This window comes from Arvicola amphibius, chromosome 1 (genome assembly GCF_903992535.2).
Source record: "Arvicola amphibius chromosome 1, mArvAmp1.2, whole genome shotgun sequence".
Taxonomy (NCBI): Eukaryota; Metazoa; Chordata; class Mammalia; order Rodentia; family Cricetidae; genus Arvicola; species Arvicola amphibius.
Window position 1 is genome coordinate 145,515,854 of NC_052047.1, and position 16,934 is coordinate 145,532,787.

Here is a 16,934-nt window from a genome sequence, read left to right on the forward strand (position 1 = left end):
CAGTAGACTAGAGGGTGCTGAAGTGACGCTGAAGATGCAGCTGTCTGTGCCAGTGTGTGAGAGTTGGTGGAAGGAAGGAGAACGGAGAAGCTTTCAAACTCTTTACAACAAACAGAAAGTTTGTGCCTAAAACATGATGTGGTTCCAATGATAGAAAATGACTCAAGAAGCAGTGCTGGTGGCGCTCTGTGGAGAACTTAGGCTTTGGAGGTGTCCAGCTGCATGCTAAGCTCACTTCCTAGACATCATGTGCTCACAGGAGTCCCCGGATCTGATGGTTAGGGGGCAGTCATAGGGAGGGAGACTTAAGAATGGAGAAATTGAGGCCAGGCGAAGGGTAATCTTGCATTCCTGGGTCCCCAGCAAATGAGAGCTGGGGTACTGGAAGCCTGCATTTGCCCAGGGAAGCCTGGGAAGGGATGGAGAAACAGGGCTCAGGATCCGGCACGTGGAGCTCTGGAGCAAAAAGGTGGCACCTAAGAACTCAGAGCTGCCAGTCCCTTCCCGTGGTCAAGTCTTCTCCGGGGATAGGCATTCTCCAGAGACCAGTATGGCCTGGGAACTGTCACCATTACCGTCTGTCATCTCGGAGACTGAATACCGGCTCTGGTACCCAGAATGAATGGTCTGGTTCCTAAGCGAAGTGCTGGTTGTTAGGCAACTATGGATCAGAGATAAAGACACTCTAGTTCTCTAGGGTTTGGATTAGGGCATCTCGCTGGACCTGCTCCACGTGGGGATTCTGTGTACTGGGATCCCAGCTCTGTGGGTGATAACAGGCATACTCTAGAAGCTGGGGCCAGACAAGTCCCCTCCCATGGAATCACTGCCTCTTCACAGGTTGGGTGCCCAGGACAGCTGGGACGGAGGCTAAGGTCATGGGCAGAGGGGGGGCTGTAAAGAGGAGGGATGGGAAGGTCTGAGTAGAAGGCCCATAGTCACAGCAGGGGGCAGTGCCAAGGGAGATGATAGCTGGAGGGTTGACAGCTTTGCCTGGGACTTAGGGAGCATACAAGTCAGTTATCACATAATGCTGGGGACTTCATGTGAGCCCAATGACACACACAAGGACAGGTAATTTGGAGACAAAAGAACATCACGGCAGACACTTGGATTGCAACATTTCTGTAAGGTTCCCATAGGCCAGGGCTTTCCATCTACTCTTCCCACGCAGGCCCCTGTGAGTCTCAGAAACTGTACCAGCAATCTGAGCGGCCTGGGCGGTGCTGGTATTTGGGATTGCGGCTGGTTGGAGGGGCCGAGGGCAGCCCAGAGCTGAGTAGCCTCTCGCCGCCCTGGCTTACCCTTCCAGAACAAGGAACACAGGTCTTACTCCGGTCCCTGCAACAAAGGCCGGAACCCCCTGAATGAAGGTGACTTTCTGATGTGGCTGAGCATGAAGTTTGTCATGTAAACTGGAAACCGGCCCTTCCTTCTTCCCCCTGCCCTGTGCCTGTGATCAGCCCCAGAGTCCTCTGCACTCTTAGGGAAGTGGCCCTGGCTGTGGGCCACAGACCAGAATTTGGGAGGTGCCTGGCTTCTCTTCTACCCTGAAAAAGAAGGCAGAAGGCTGAGCTCAGACAGGAACCACCCTCGCCTGGCCCGTGAATGGAGAACACTGTCCAGGCCTGATCCTCTCCACACTGCACTCACCCAGGGGGTATGCAGAAATCTCACTGCTATCTCTGTCCAGGTGCCACTGCTCCTATTCCTGCTCATGTTCCCCCAGGTGTGGAGTGATAGCCTGTCCCTTAGTGGAACCACACAACACTCTCGGCTCTGCTCCTATCAGGTCCTGGAGGCCTGGCTTCTCCCGGTGCAGGCACTCTGTGTGCCCACCTATCCCTGGAGAGACAGTGTTTCTGGGATGACCTCACAGACAGCGTGACCTGGCTGGGTTTCCAAACTGCCCAGGCATTTGTCCAGGAAGGGTGATTCCACACCAGCAGGCAGCCTGCGGGCAGGGCATCCTGATGTCTCTACTCATGAATCCCAATGGGTTAAATCTCTTCTGTCTGGCTTTGAGGCAAAAGCAGCAGCCACCTGCACACACCACATAAGAATACCGGTGTCTTCTGCTTTGAGGCTAATCTGCAGAAGTTGGTCCTTATTTAGAGGCTGGAGGCTGGGAGACATGGGTTACACACAATACCGAAGCAGAACTCTTACCTCCTGATGCTGGGGAAGCAGGGGTAGGAGAGGCAAGACGGGCAGCTGACCTCAGACCACTGACTTCCAGGGAGTTCCCTTCTAACCTCACACAAGCACAAGGCTTTCTGGGTGCCAGGCCCTGGGAATTGAGCCTGGAGCTCACATTCAGACAACAGAGAATGATGACAGGTGACAGCAGCCTCCCTCGGGCTACCTCTGGCCCAACTGTTCCCTGCATATTTAGACATCCAATTAAATAAATCAAGATAATTTCAGATATACCTCCATGCTGCTAAGAAAGAAACATGGGAGCTAGTGAACTTAAAACAGGAACTTTAAGACAGGGGCAGAGGGCGATTCGCGGAAGTGACGCCTTGGTAGAACCTGGATCTGATGGAGTTCACCATGTTCAGATCTGCGAGAGAGCTGACCACAGAGTACAGTCAGCGCAGGGCAGTGGGGTAAGGAAACCAGGCATGCAGGTGAGTCCCTGGGGGTGAGGAATGGGGCAAGGTGAAAGCAGGGGACAGGGACCAGGGGTAGGTCCCTTGTGACCAGGGATTATCCAGAGAAGGGCTCTGAGGGGTCAAGTTACATGAAAACACGCGCGCATGCGCGTGTGCGCAAACACACACACACACACACACACAGGCACGCACACACACGCACACACACACACACATACACACACACGCACGCACACACGCACACGCACACACACACACACGCACGCGCACACACGCACACGCACACACACACACACACACACCTTTGCACCTTGGCAGTGCTGGGGATGAAATCCAGAGCCTCACAGACACTAAGGGCTCTGAGTCTAAGTCCAGGATATACAGCCATACTGTTTCTGGCTGGATGCTAGGTGTGACAAGAAGGGAGAGCCTGTGAGCTGGGGAACAATGATGCTCCACGCAGGATCTGGGCAGGTGGGAGGCTGGCAAAGCCCTATAAAGCTTGAGCTTACAGCCTGGGTGGCTTTGAGCCTTGATCAAAGGCCACTGTGTATTCTAGGCCCTTCTACACTTGCCCAATCTGCACTGGCTGGCCAGGCTCCTGTCTTGAACTGTGAAAGCATTCTCTTCTGTCTTAATGACCTGGGTGACCTTGGTAAGGCTGTGTTGACCAGGGCTACCCTAGGGGTCTGACTGGGTGGCTCCCAGGCCTTTCTCAATTGTCTTCAAGCCCTCCACCCCTTTTTACAGGTCTGTCATTACCCTGGCAAGGATCTCCTCTCCAGGTCCCCAAGCCAGCTTCACAGGTGCGATTCTGCCACTAGCTCTATAGACAAAGAACTCCAAGTTGGAGCCTCTGTTTTGCCCCAGTGGCATCACAAGCCCTGTCCATGACTGATACCAGTCCCCCCCCAGCTTAGATGCCAGAACAAGGCAACCTGTTATCCACGAGGGCATGATCCCGAGTGAGTCCTGACTTGGGAACTGCAACACAAAGACAATGATGTGATCCCAAGTCCAAAGCCTTTGTACCTGACTCTAGGCTCAAAATTCCCTATCTCTGCATACATCTCAAATGGATGGCTGGTAAACCCTCAGGGATGGGGCAGATTATGAATTCCTGTCTTTGAGCTGAAGGCTCAGTACACAGGTATTTTTTCTATAGAACAGCCTTCAACGATGACAGGACATTCCGGGACAGGAAGCCATGGCTTTCAGTGGGTAGCCTGTGCAAAGGCCAACCTCACTGTGCTGCCCCACCCAACACTGAAGATGCTCACCCGGGTTGCCCCGCCAACTCTGCAAACAGCCTGCAGTGGCTACAGGGAGGGATCTGAACCCAACAGCCCTGTGCTTGGGGTCATTTATGCCACTATCTTGGAGTCAGGATTCAAGCTCCCAGGCCTCACTGGGAGACCCCCATGTTTTCAAGAAGCGGCCCCACACTCAGCCACCCTCCTCTTGAACAATAAATGGGAATGAAGGTGGGACACACCCCTACCACCTAGAGCAAGCTCAGAACCTATGTCAGGAGTGGCATGTGTCTACTTGAATGTGGCTGACCACAAAACGCACAGATGGCTCAAGTCCCCAATACAGCTGCCAGACACAACACTCCCCAGCGCGTGCCACTTCTGCCTTCCCGCCTCATGGCCTGTCAGATCTTTATTGTAGCTCAGAGAGCTTCTTGGAAGAAGCCCGGTGTCAGGAGAGACTGACTTTGGAAAGCTCATCATGGCAGACACATATGGGGTGTGGGAGAAGGGATGCGTGAGGCATCTGGCAAGAGCCCAGAGCCAAGTTCTGAAGGCCTCAGACCCTTTGGCTGAGAGAGAGAACCCCTCTGACATCCAGGATGTGCTGCTGGGGTTGGGCCTCAGCACAGCAGTCTCCCTGAGACAAGGCACAGTGCTGTGAGGGGAGGAGCCTCACCCAGCTGCTTCACCCTTCTCTAAACACTGCGGCGAGGAAAACAGACAGGCACAAGCACTTGCCTCCTTGGCACCCAGGGCCTGGTGTTAAAAGCCCCCACTAGGCTGCACCATACACGTGCAGGCAGACAATAGAGCCGCAGTCAGGAGCCTGAAAGGGACAGCCAGATGTCACCACTTGCTACCCAGGTCACCCTGACTTGTCTGACACCTGCAAAGCTCTCTGGGCTCCTCTGAAACCCCACCAAGTTCAAATGTCAGCAAGCACCCCCACCTCCACCCCTGTCCCCACTTGAGTAAGGGGGGGGGCGCGCAAAAAGGTAGTAAGGACACAGCCACTTGGTTGTTATTAGCAGGGGTGTTCCTGTGAGGGTAGGAGTGGGGGTGGCTGCTGGACTCAATCAGGACAAACAAATTCAAAAGTGCAATAGCCACCCCCAAAGGTCTTGTCTACCTCTTTAGGACCTGATGCCACCACTCCTGCACCTGTGACCTGACAAAGGCATCTTGCAGAGGCTGGAGCCAATGGCAGACACATATACGAACCTTTAAGTATAGACAAGTGGGTGACAAGCCTCCAGGGGAGACCGAGATGGCAAAAACAAGAAATTCAAACCAGGGATTCTGGTAAGCAAGCCCCTCCCAGCTACAAGCCCCGCCTGGCCCAAGGTGGGTGAGACGTGAAGCAGCCCCCTTGGCTCTGGAGTAGGTGTCTGCCTACACCCCTAGGAGTCACTCACAACTGGGACTCCAGGGATTTGGAACTACAGAGCCAGGATGTCTGGTTGGGAGGCAAAGCCAGGCTAGACTTGTAGCTGGGAGGGGCTCAGGTCCTACTCCACCCCAGTCCCAGAAATCCTCAAGCGCAGTCTCAAGTAATCTCGACAACGCCAATTTCCTTCCCTTTCTTTAGGGACCCAGTCCTATGGATGGAGGCGATGGATGGGTAGAGTCCAAGGGCAAGGTAGGGTCAGCAGCCACTTGCTCTGCTGACCCTGCCGAATCATCTGGGAATCAAGCCAGAGACCTGAGATCTCAGACTTCTTAGATTCCTTGCTATGACTGGGCTGGGGTACTCCGACCCAGGGTCGCAGGCAGCCAGACCTTCCTACCCACTCGCCTGGTCCTGACTCCTTTAAGCCCCACTAAGTGGGAAGAGGGGCTGGGCATGCCGCACCTACTCGCGGGCCTCACCCGCCACGCAGAAGTGCCCGACACACCCGGGATCCCCAGCCAGGCGCTGTTCCCCGTACTGGCTGCTGCCAGAGTCTACCCAGCTGCATTCAAGGAGCTCCCAGATCAGCCTGTGAGGGCTCCCTGACCCCCACGCCGGCTCCGTGGCCCTGCAGCCTCTCAGGCCTGATGAGTCCCCTCCTGGCCTTCCCGGGCCTGCCCACCATCCCTATCCCTCCCGGTCCCCAGCAGCGCAGCTCCTACCGTGGCGGTCGCACTCAGTGCTCGGGCCGGGCCGGGCCGCGCTGGGCCCGCGAGGGGCTCAGCTGTCGCCGAGCAGCAGGAAATACCAGAGGGCTGATCCAGGCGAGGCGGAGCGAGGGAGCGGAGGGCGGAGGAGGGAGGAGGGAGCGGCGGACGCAAAACCCCGGGCGGACGGAGGGCGGATCGGCTGCTAGGGAGACGCTCTGGGGATCCAGTCCCAGCCTGGAGCCTGCTCCTCCTCCCCGGTGCGCGCTGGGGACATAGGAATCCTTAAGTATAGACAGTGGGTGGCACCTGCGAGTCTGGGGACACCGCCCCACAAATAGCCAGAGAAGGGGAGAGCAGTGGTAAGCAGGGTCAGTCTTGAGGGTCTTCTGTTTGAGGGGTGAACCTGTATGCAGGGCCTCCTCCTTTCTCAAAGCACAAGATACCCAGAAACCAAACACACTAGTCTTGTCCTACATAGGGGTCAAGAGGACCCCTAGGTAGCCATCCATGATTCCCGCTAGATTTCTTTCAGGATGCCTTGGCTGAGAATCTGACTCTTGGGGCTGGAGAGATGGCTCAGAGGTTGAGAGCTTATGCTACTCTTCCAGAGGACCAGAGGTCCATTCTCAGCACACAGGTAAGGCTCCTTACAGCCACCTGTAACTCCGGCTCCAGGGGATCTGACGACCTCTTTTCGCTTCTGTTGGCACCTGCACCATGTGACACACACACACAAATAGAAATAATAATAATTAGAAGTCCCAATTTTTGTAAGAAAAATCCTGTGTGACTACCATCCTTTCCCACCCCACAAGAACTCTCTAGATACCTCATTCCTTCCATATTTAGAAGACACTTTTCTAATTCTATACCACCCATAGAGAGGGGCTGATCTTAGGAGTCTCCAGCCTCAGTCCTCAGCATGAGGTGTTTGGGTATGTGGAAGGGTCCTTCCCAAGGGCCACCTAAACAGAAAGTTGGGCCTGCCTCTTCTGGACCCCTGAAATCAGGTGGGACACAGGTGTGGCAGCTTTTCCCAACAGAACCTTTAACTTTAGGAATCCAGGCGTGAATGTGGGCAGAATTCCACCTGATTCCTGCATTATCAGTGAGTGCGGCTGTCAGCAGACATGCTTCCAGGCTGTGGAGCTCCACTGCTGCAAAAAGCCACTGGGCAGAGCTGTGGAATGCAAGCCTGGGATATACAACTTCCAGGCCCTGTTGACCCCTTGTCCACCCTGCTAGACTAGGTGGCGGGGTTCCACCTGGTGGACAAGGTGCACAGATGAGCAGGCCAGGTGGGCTGCCTGGACTCGCTGGTCCTCAGTTCATCCTAGGACCATCCCTGTCCAACCCCAGTCACCTGGCGAGGCCTTCGGATGCAGAGCTGCTCAGACAAGATGCTCAGGGCCATGGTGGAAACTCCTTCTTTCTTGAGATCTGAGGGATGGCTCTGCCCTTCCAGCAGGGCTGTGTGTAGTGTGGGCCACCTCGCAGATGGAGACCAGTCTGTCTGCTAGGTCTGCTCCAAGCTCAAACAAAAAGCTGGGTGTGGCTGTCAGAACCCAGTAAAACAGCAGTTGCTAGGGCCAATCCTCAGGGGAAATCAAAGGAGAAAACAAGGCCCCTGTCCCCTGGGGCAAGGTCTCAGCAAATTGCCTTCACTTGTTACTTGAACTTGGACGGTAGGGGCCAGATTACTGGCAAAATGGTGGGAGGGCTAGGCAGGAAGAATAAGCTGGGGGTGGGGTGGGGGACACAGTTTGAATGAGGTTCTCCCAGAGGCAGATGGCCAAGTGTGGGCTGAGGAACATGCCACCTGTCTGGCTCAGGGACAGGTGCACAGCTGGAACTAGGCTGACCAGAACCCACCATCCTGTTCCTTGCTTGGCTGGGAAAGGCAGTGCGGTGACTAGAGGCAGGCTCCAATCTTGCCGCTGCTGAGCCTGGCTCTGTCACCGTGCAGCACCTCATTCCTCTTGGGTTTTAAACAGAGCCTCATGTGGCCCCGGTTGGCCTCAAACTCACTATGTAGTTGAAGATGAGCCTGACCTTCTGATCTTCCTGCCTCCGCCTCCCTACTGCTGGGATTACAGGTGTGTGCTGCCACACCTGGTTTCGGGTGGTGTGGTGGTTTGAAAGAAAAGGGCCCCCAAGGGAGTGACACTATTAGGAGGTGTGACTTTGTTGGAGTGGGTATGACCTTGTTAGAGGGAGCATGTCACTGTGTAGGTGGGTTTTTGAGGTTTCCTAAGCTCAGGATACCACCCTGTGTCTCAGTTGACTTCCTGTTGCCTTCTGATCAAGATGTAGCCAGCACACCCCCCATGTTCTCTGCCATGATGATAATGGACCGAACCTCTGAAACTGTAAGTGAGCCACCCCAATTAAATGTTTTCCTTATAAGAGTTGCTGTGGTCATGGTGTCTCTTCACAGCAATAGAACTCCGACGACATGTGGTGTTGGGGCTAGGAACCAGGGTCTTGTTCACTCCAGGCAAGCACTCCACCAACTGAGTCTGAGCCCCAGCCCCAGCCTGAGTGTCCTTCTGGATGGACCGCCTTTTCCTTGACTGTCAAATGAACAAGAGCAAAAAGTCTTGGAGCTGGCCTGTGCAGGAGCAAGTTGGGCAAGGGCACACTGTTGAGTTCCAGCACCTAGGACAGCCTTGAGCGAGTTGTGCAACTCTCTTTGCCTCAGTTTCCTCACCTGTAAGTGGTGATGATGAGAGCAGTTTCCACCTCCAGCTGCTCCAGGGAGGGAGCTCGTGTGGCATCTGGAACTCAGGACAACCCAGGCAGAGGAAGCAGCAGGTGCCAGGAGTGAGGAGGCTATGCTCTTGGTGTTCATGGGGTGGCTAGAGGTTGAGATGGCCAGGACGGCCAAGTAGGGAGAAGGGCAGGAGGTGAAAGGTTTGTTGAGCCCAGGGCTTCTTAGGAGATATATGGATTTAGGTTTTATTTCGATTGGAGTGGATTAAGATAGGGTTTCTGAGAAAAGAAAGACTGGTGTTATTTGCGAGTGTGCATGTGGAAGCTACAGGTCTACCCCAGTGTGGGTGCTCAGGTGCTGTCCACTTGGCTTTTTGGGATAGTCTCTCAATAGGACTTGAATTCACCAATGAGGCTAGGCTGGCTGGTCAGCAAATACTAGGGAGTCCTTTGCTTTAACCTAAGTTGGGATTACAAGTGTTTGTCACCATGCCTGCATTTTTTTTTCAGTTTTGCTCTTGTTTTCTGTTTTGTCTTGTTTTCCAAGACAGGGTTTCTTTGTGTAAGCCTGGATGTCCTGGAACTCACCCTGTAGACCAGGCTACTTCGAACTCGGAGATCTGCCTACCTCTGCCACCCAAGTGCCAGGATTAAAGACCTGTGCCACGGCAGCCCAGCCTGAACTTTTTATTTTAAACTTGAGTCCTAGGGATCAAATTCAGGTCCTCCTATTTGCAAGGCAACCATTTTACCAACTGAGCTGTTTCCTCAACCCATTGATATTATTTTTGATTGTGAAAAAAATCTGTCCCTAAAGGTTGAGCAGTGGGTCTCAATCTTCCTGATGCTGCGACCCTTTAATACAGTTCCTCATATTGTGGTGACCCCCAACCATAACATTATTGGTGTTGCTACTTCATACCTGCAATTTTGCTATTGTTCTCAATTGAGATGTAAATATCTGGTATGCAGGATATCTGATATAAGACTCCTGCAGAAGGGTTGTCTGACAATCCTGGGAGGGTCACTACCCACAGATTGAGAACCACTGATGTAGAGGGACAAGCATGGCAGAGGGATATGGCTCTGTAGTAGAGCACCCGGCATTGGTGATCAAGAGTCCCATGAAAGGATGGAACTCTGTCTAGGCTTGTTTAAGGAGGTCAAGAGGCTGGAGAGATGGCTCAGTGATTAAAAGCACTTGCTGCTCTGGCAGAGAATCCAAGTTGAATTCCTGAGTTCAGTTCACATTGGTTCAAAACTTCTTGTAACTTCAGCTCCAGAGGATCTGGCACCCCCTTCTGGTCTCCTCATGCAACTGTACTCACAGGTGCATGCACACATGCACACATGCACACACATACACACACACCACACACACACACACACACACACACACACACACACACACGTATGTGCACATTATTAAAAGTAAAAGAAATCTTCAAAAAGGAGAGACTAAGGTTGACATACACCCAGCCTATGACATCCAGGATGGGGAGGGAGGTTCCCAGTCTAAGGACGGGAAAGCTGTAGTGTCTAGCATGGGGGGTCAGGGCTCCAGGTGGCTCCCTGCCACAGCTGACTTTGATCTGTAAGTGCCTCAGTTTCCTCATTGTCCTTTCATGATAATACAAAATGGACTTCAAGGAGTGCTAAATCTCCATTGAAGTAACTGAGGGGCACATGTTTTCTATGTCAAAAGCACGTTGTTGGAAGATTTTTTTTTTAATTGGGGCACACTGAAGTAGAGTGTTCATTTGGTAAGAAATTTATTCAAAAAGTCATTAACACTATAGACAGACAGACAGCAGCATGGCAAGAGCTCTGGGGAGAATTCAGGCCCCAACATCATAGATAAACAGCATGGTGGGGTTTCTGGTGAGGGTTCAGGCCCACATCAGAGATCGATGTCCCTTCTTACAGGTCTCAGGGAAGAGAGAGGTTTCATGGAGTCAGGCTGTCTCTGGTTCCCAGTGAGCTGGTATGGAAGGAAAGGGGAACTTTGTATTGCAGGAAGATGGATGTGGGGCAGTGAGGAAGAGGGGTACATCCGGCTGAGGTGTACCCACGGTATGGGTGGGGGATGGGCCACCCCACAGCCCTCTGAAGTCCTGGAGTCTGGCAACTTGAGCCTGGAAATGTTCGTTCATGGGCACTTGTGTCTGCCTTTCTTTCCTGGAGTCCTGCACCTGGGGCATCTTAAAGGACAAGGAGTCACAGGCAGGCTTTGGGCAGTGCCTGCCCTTTTCTTTACAGGAGGCTGCTGCAAGTGGGTGTGGCCTGAGCAGCAGATTTGCCTGGATTCTTTTCTGGTTTTAATTTAAAAAAGAAATTAAAAGAATTTCACGCTTAAGTACTGCATTTACAACATTTCCACTGGTTTAGACTCTACCATTTGTCTTCTGCCGCCGGCGTGCAGGGCGTATGACCTTCCCTGCCAGCCACAATCTCCTGGAGGTCAGAGCCTGCTTCCTTCTCTCCAGGAGTCCCCTCCCCAGAGTCTGTTCATAGCAGATGCTCTAAGAATGACTGAGAGTGTCATAACACAGAGGTGAAAAAAAAAAGGAATGGATACATTGTTCTCAGATCATAGGCAGTGACTGCTAGGCCTGCTGGTGCCCCCCCTGTGTTCCTCTGTGCTCCCAGAACTGCAGAGGCCAGTCTGGCTACATAGGGGACTCTGTTTCTAAAACATTAAGAGGAAACACAGAAACAAGCAGAAAAAGCTAACCAAGTCCAACTGTATGTAAATACCATGCCCATGTAGGATTCCTTACACTGTCAATATCCTGCATCATCACAGCACACTGAAAAGAAAAGCCATACAGTCCTCCCCACAGAAGCAGACTACGTACTCCGCAGAACCCAGGCGCTGGAGAGAGGGCTCAGTGGTTAAGATTACATACTGGCTCTTTGACCTTGGTGGCAGAAGCAAGATGATGAAAGCAGAGTCATCTTTTGGAGAGCATCACAATAAGACACACATCTGTGCTGCCGCTGGGGCTCTGAGGCCTACCAACTTCAGAAGCAGACCTGTGGCAATGTGGCTACCCCACCCAGTGCAAGAGAAAGCATAACTGGAGTGCCCAGGCCAAGGGACAAAACACTACCAAAACTGGGCAATTGAGGCACCAAGGGCATGGATTCCATGAAGAAACAACACCTAAATCTAAAAGGGCAGTTGTTGCAACATCCAGTTCATCCTGAGGATTTCAACAATCAATCAAAAAGTAAATATTCTGGCCAACTGGTGGTGGTGTACATCTTTAATACTAGTACTTGGGAGGATAAAAGTAATTTTAAAAATCTTCTGATTTTCAAAACTATATTTTTGAAGAGTGCATAGAGCTATTGCAGAGAACCTACATTTAGTTCCCAGCATCCACACCCAGATAGCTCACAACCACCTGCAACTCCGGGCATGTGAGAAAACCCACTACCAATATCACAGGGGACAGAGAAACATCAGTGCTTTCTCCTTAGGGCAGGAATAGAGCGAGGCATCCAGGGTCTTGCTGCTATTCAGCAGTACTTATGGGTCCTGGACTACTCAGTGGGACAAGAAAAGGGTATATGCAATGTACATCCCTATCAGTGCAGAACTAAACACAACACCTAAAACTTCATGGGGCAGAGACTGGTGTTCAGTGGCAGAGCCCTTGTCTAGCTTTAAAAGCCCTGGTGTCTTGGTTTGTTTCCATGTTGCTGTGATAAACACCATGACCAAAAAGCAACTCAGGGAGGGAAAAGGTTCATGTGGCTGACAGGTCACAGTCCCCCATGAAGGGAAGTCAGAGCAGAACCTCAAGGCAGAAACCCAGAGGCAGGAACTAAAGCAGAGACCATGGAGCAATGTGATTACATGGGTTACTCAGCCTGCTTTCTTGTACAGTCCAGGGTCACCTGACCACTGTGGCACCACACACAGTGGGCTAACTCTCCCACAACAATCATTCAACAGGAAAATGTCTCACAGATTTGCCCATGGCCAATACGAGGGAGACAATTCCTTAACTGAGATTCCCTCATCTCAGATGACAACAGCTTGTGTCAACTTGACAAACAAACAAACAAAACACCTAACCAGCACATCTGGCCTCCATCCCAGCACAGAAGGAGAAAGATGGGAAGGAAGAGAGGGAGAAGGAAGAAGAGAAAAGGGAGAGGGGACAGGAGGGGCAGCAAGGCATATTGGGAAGGGAGAAATGACATTTCGTCTTTTTGCAAGGGATATAATTATCTATGTGAGACATCCTACAGAATAACAAAATGGTTAATCCTAGTACTGGGTTGAACAAGGTCATAACACCGTAAGGTAAAGTTCATGTGTGTGCGTGCGTGCGTGCGTGCATGCGTGTGTGTGTGTGTGTGTGTGTGTGTGTGTGTGTGTAAGTACTGGGAAAGAAAACACAATAAAGACATCAGTACTAGGTATTATTGAAGCATTCACATACAGTTAAGTGTGGGAAATACTCAGGTCCAATCTAACCACGCAGCATCTATCTGTTTAATATACCAAGGGTTTAGTTACAAACAAAACCATTGGAAATCTCAGTTATAGTCAGGAGTCATCATTGCTAAGACTCAGTGGGATCCCAACAAAAGCCTAGCAGGGTGATTCTAAAATTTGTACCAATAGGCAACATTCATCATGATGTTATTTGAGACAGCCTAGGGGTGCATTCACAGATGCACAGTGGAGAAAATGAGGCATGTTCAGGGTCAACAGATGAATGTGCACAATGGAGTTGTAGATCAGGCCTGAAGAATGAAATGGGTAGAATTGGAGATCTCGCTAAGCAAAACAAACCAGACTCAGAGGATCCAAGTTCAGTTCCCAGCAGTAGCAAGTTGTGTTATATTTACTATCAATGAAAACATATTTATTTGTAAACATTTAAATTTTTTTACAAAAAGACATGAAAGAAGAAGGGTGCCAAGGGAGATGTGGGAAGGGTATATTAATAAAAACCACTTTCAAGACCCGAGCAATCAAACAAAACACAAAAGAAACCCATTACTTTGTACAAGTCATGTATATTAATAAGTTTTTGAAAACTTATTATAATTAGTGTTTTGTGTGTGTGTGTGTGTGTGTGTGTGTGTGTGTGTGTGTGTGTGCATAACATGTGGACAGGGCACAATGCTGCAGCATGTGTGTGGAGGTCAGAGACCAACTTCCTGGAGTCTGTCCTCTCCTTCCATCTTTATGTGAATCTTTATGTGAATTGAAGTCAGGCCATCAGGCTTGCGGGAGGTGGAGGAGGGGACAAACACCTTTCCCTGTTAAACCATTTCTACTGCCAAACAATATTTTTTTTTTAAAAAAAAAAAATCTCTTTTGAAGTAGCTGGGGCTGGAGAGATGCCTCAGTGGTTAAGATCAGGCACTACTTTTGCAGAGGATCAGAATTTGGTTACTAGTACCCACACTGCATAGCTCACAACAGCCTGGAACTACACTTCTGGGGCAACTAATGCCTCTGGCCTCTACAGGTACCTGCACTCGAGTGCACAGGCCTCCACCTAAGCACACGTTCACACACATAATTAAAATAGAAATAGGTTTTAAAAGTAGAATTGCTAATGCAGCTTTGACACTGTGGTGGGAGGGCTCTTACCACTTGGCTTAGGGACTCACCGTAAATACACAGGAATCAATTCTGTGCTGTATTAGTGTTGGCAAAAGAAAGACACAGCTTAACAGAATGAAGCAGAGTCCAGGAATCCATGGGCCATTGGTTTTAGACACAGACACAAAGATTAAAAAAATGCAGGTTAGTGGAGAAAAGGCAGGCTGCCAAACAAAAGGTACCGTGACAATTGGCCTTTTCTCTGCAGATAGACAAACCTTAATCCATGTCACCTCTTAGAGAAGTGTCTGCCAAAACCACGTAAGGAGGATTTGTGTCCAACCTGTGGCACTACTGGGAGGAAGTAAGACCCTTAGGAGGCGGGGCTGGGATATGCTTTTGGGACCTAGAGCCCATTACTTCCTGGCAAATCAGATCACAACAGATGGTGTGGGTGACCATGGAACAACAGCGCCCCTATGTGTCACTGAAACGAACGCCAAGTGGCTTTCTGGCCTTCGGAAGGCAGATTGGCAGTTTCTGATTTACACACTTCTAGAAGACTCAGCGGCTTTGTTGCACTGCACCCACCCAAGCAAAGCGACATCTGCATGGAAATGTGTGTATTGTCTATGGCTTCATTTACAGACGCTCAAGACGGAAGCAAGCTGTCACGTTTCAATGTGATGCAGGAGCACCAGGGCTTTGACATCCCCCCAGCCCCTTCCTCTACTCAGCAGCAAGCAGGAATCTCTGAAGCTCTCCACAGCGTGGAAGAAGCACAAACAAATGTCTACCCACCCACTGTCCATACAATTTTCTGGAAAAGGCAGAAGTGTAGGGACAGGAGAGAGAACAGGTTTGCCAGGGGACAAGGTGGACACCTGGAAACCCCAGGACTGCTCTTAGAGTAGTGTCCAGTCTGCTCTGCAAATGGGCGGTGGCAGCAGTTACACCAGTGTGGGCACACAGCCATACACTACCGAGATGATCTGAGCGGACTTATAGTGGTACCCTGTGTGAAAGTTAGCTTTAGGGGTCCACTTGCCACAACCTAGAATCACCCAGGAAGAAGAGAATCTCAGGGATTAATCATTTACATGATGAGGTGACAGGGAGCGGGGACAGGTGGCGACTGTGGGCCTATCTGTGGGGGATTGTCTTAGTGAAGCTAATTGATGCCACACTGTAGATGTCACCATTCCCTAGGCAGGTGCTCCTGAACTATAGGATAGTGGAGAAGTGGAGCTGAGCACAAGCAAGCAAGTGAGGGCGTCTGAATTAATTGATTAATTTCCCTTTGCCCTTGACTATGGATGTGCTGCCTTGACTTCCCAGGTCTCATGGACTATAAGCTGGAATTTTAAGTTGAAATGAACCCTCTCTCCCCTAGATTGCTTCTGTCAGGGTGTTTTATCAGCATATTTATCAGAAATGAAACTGGAGCTGCCCAGAAAGTCACATTGATGGAAAGAAATGCCAGCGACAGGGAGCAGTCTCCAAAAAGAACATGTGCACATACACAGAGGGACCATGGGACATGTACACATACACAGAGGGACCATGGGACCATGGGACATGTACACACATGAAGAGGGGCTGTGGGACATGTACACATACACAGAGGGGTCATGGGACATGTGCACATATGCAGAGGGGCTGTGGGACATGTACACATACACAGAGGGATCATGGGACATGTACACACATGAAGAGGGGCTGTGGGACATGTACACACATGCAGACAGACCGTGATATAGATACAAGCTGAACAACTGACCCTAGAAAGGCCCTGGAGGTCATTCTGTCCCAGATCAGACTTGGTCCAGTCCAAAGCAAATTCCATCCTGGTAGGTCTTGTGTCTAGTCATAAGGGCACAGTTTGGGTCCTACATCCCTCTTGGGGGTATGAGAATGGGCGATAGAGGCTACTGGCATTTTCAGTCTCTGACCCTGGGACCTCAAGCAAGCATCCAGCAGAACCAGAGTGTAGTCTTATCCTGCCTGGGTGAGGAACCTGTTGGCATAGGAGCAGCTGGGCAGTAGGTGTCAGGGCTCCTCTACCCTGGGAAGAGCAACTATTGGCTCAGAGCCTTGCCTAGCCCTAGTCCCAGGTATACAGAAAGGGGATGGGTTGTATCCTGCCCCATTGGAGGCCATATAACTCCTTTACAGGCTGGCAGTCCAAGCTCAGACCTTGATGTCTCATTCTGCTGGCCAGAGAGGAAGGGACACAGGGTAACCTGGAGTGATCTGGATGGGATTATGAGGCTCAGAAGAAGGATGGGGAGTAGCAGAGGCCCCTCCTGAGCCTCAGTGAGCCCACTGCTCTGGCCTCAGGTGGGAAAGTCCGCTTCATTCCTGAGGGTAGAGGGGACAAGTGGGTACATGTCAGAAGAACATTCATTTATGGGGCAGAGGACAGAGCAAAGAAGCGGTGAGCATATCCTCCCTGTCTGTATGCAGGTCTGGGATGGGAACCCCATCCTCCCCCTGCTTCCAGTGGGATGTTTGCTCTCTGTATAGCCTCCTGTCCCGTGTGTGTGTGTGTCCCCAAGACCACCCTCGAGTGTTGTTCCTCAGGCACTGTTCACCTTGTTTTTTTCAAGTCTCTTACTGGCCTCGCACTTTCCAATTAAGCTAGGCGAGACTGGCTCACTCCCAAGTCCCAGG

General features: G+C 51.2%; 1 protein-coding gene across 1 annotated transcript in view; it reads right to left on the bottom strand.

The window, feature by feature from the left end:
* Osbpl5 (oxysterol binding protein like 5) overlaps window positions 1-6,083 on the bottom strand; it is a 56,232-nt gene extending 50,149 nt beyond the window's left edge. Inside the window, exon 1 of the mRNA XM_038331070.2 lies at window positions 5,987-6,083. The gene's annotated coding sequence lies outside the window, so the exon portion shown is untranslated. The remainder of the gene's footprint in view (window positions 1-5,986) is intronic.
* Window positions 6,084-16,934: the final 10,851 nt, after the last annotated feature.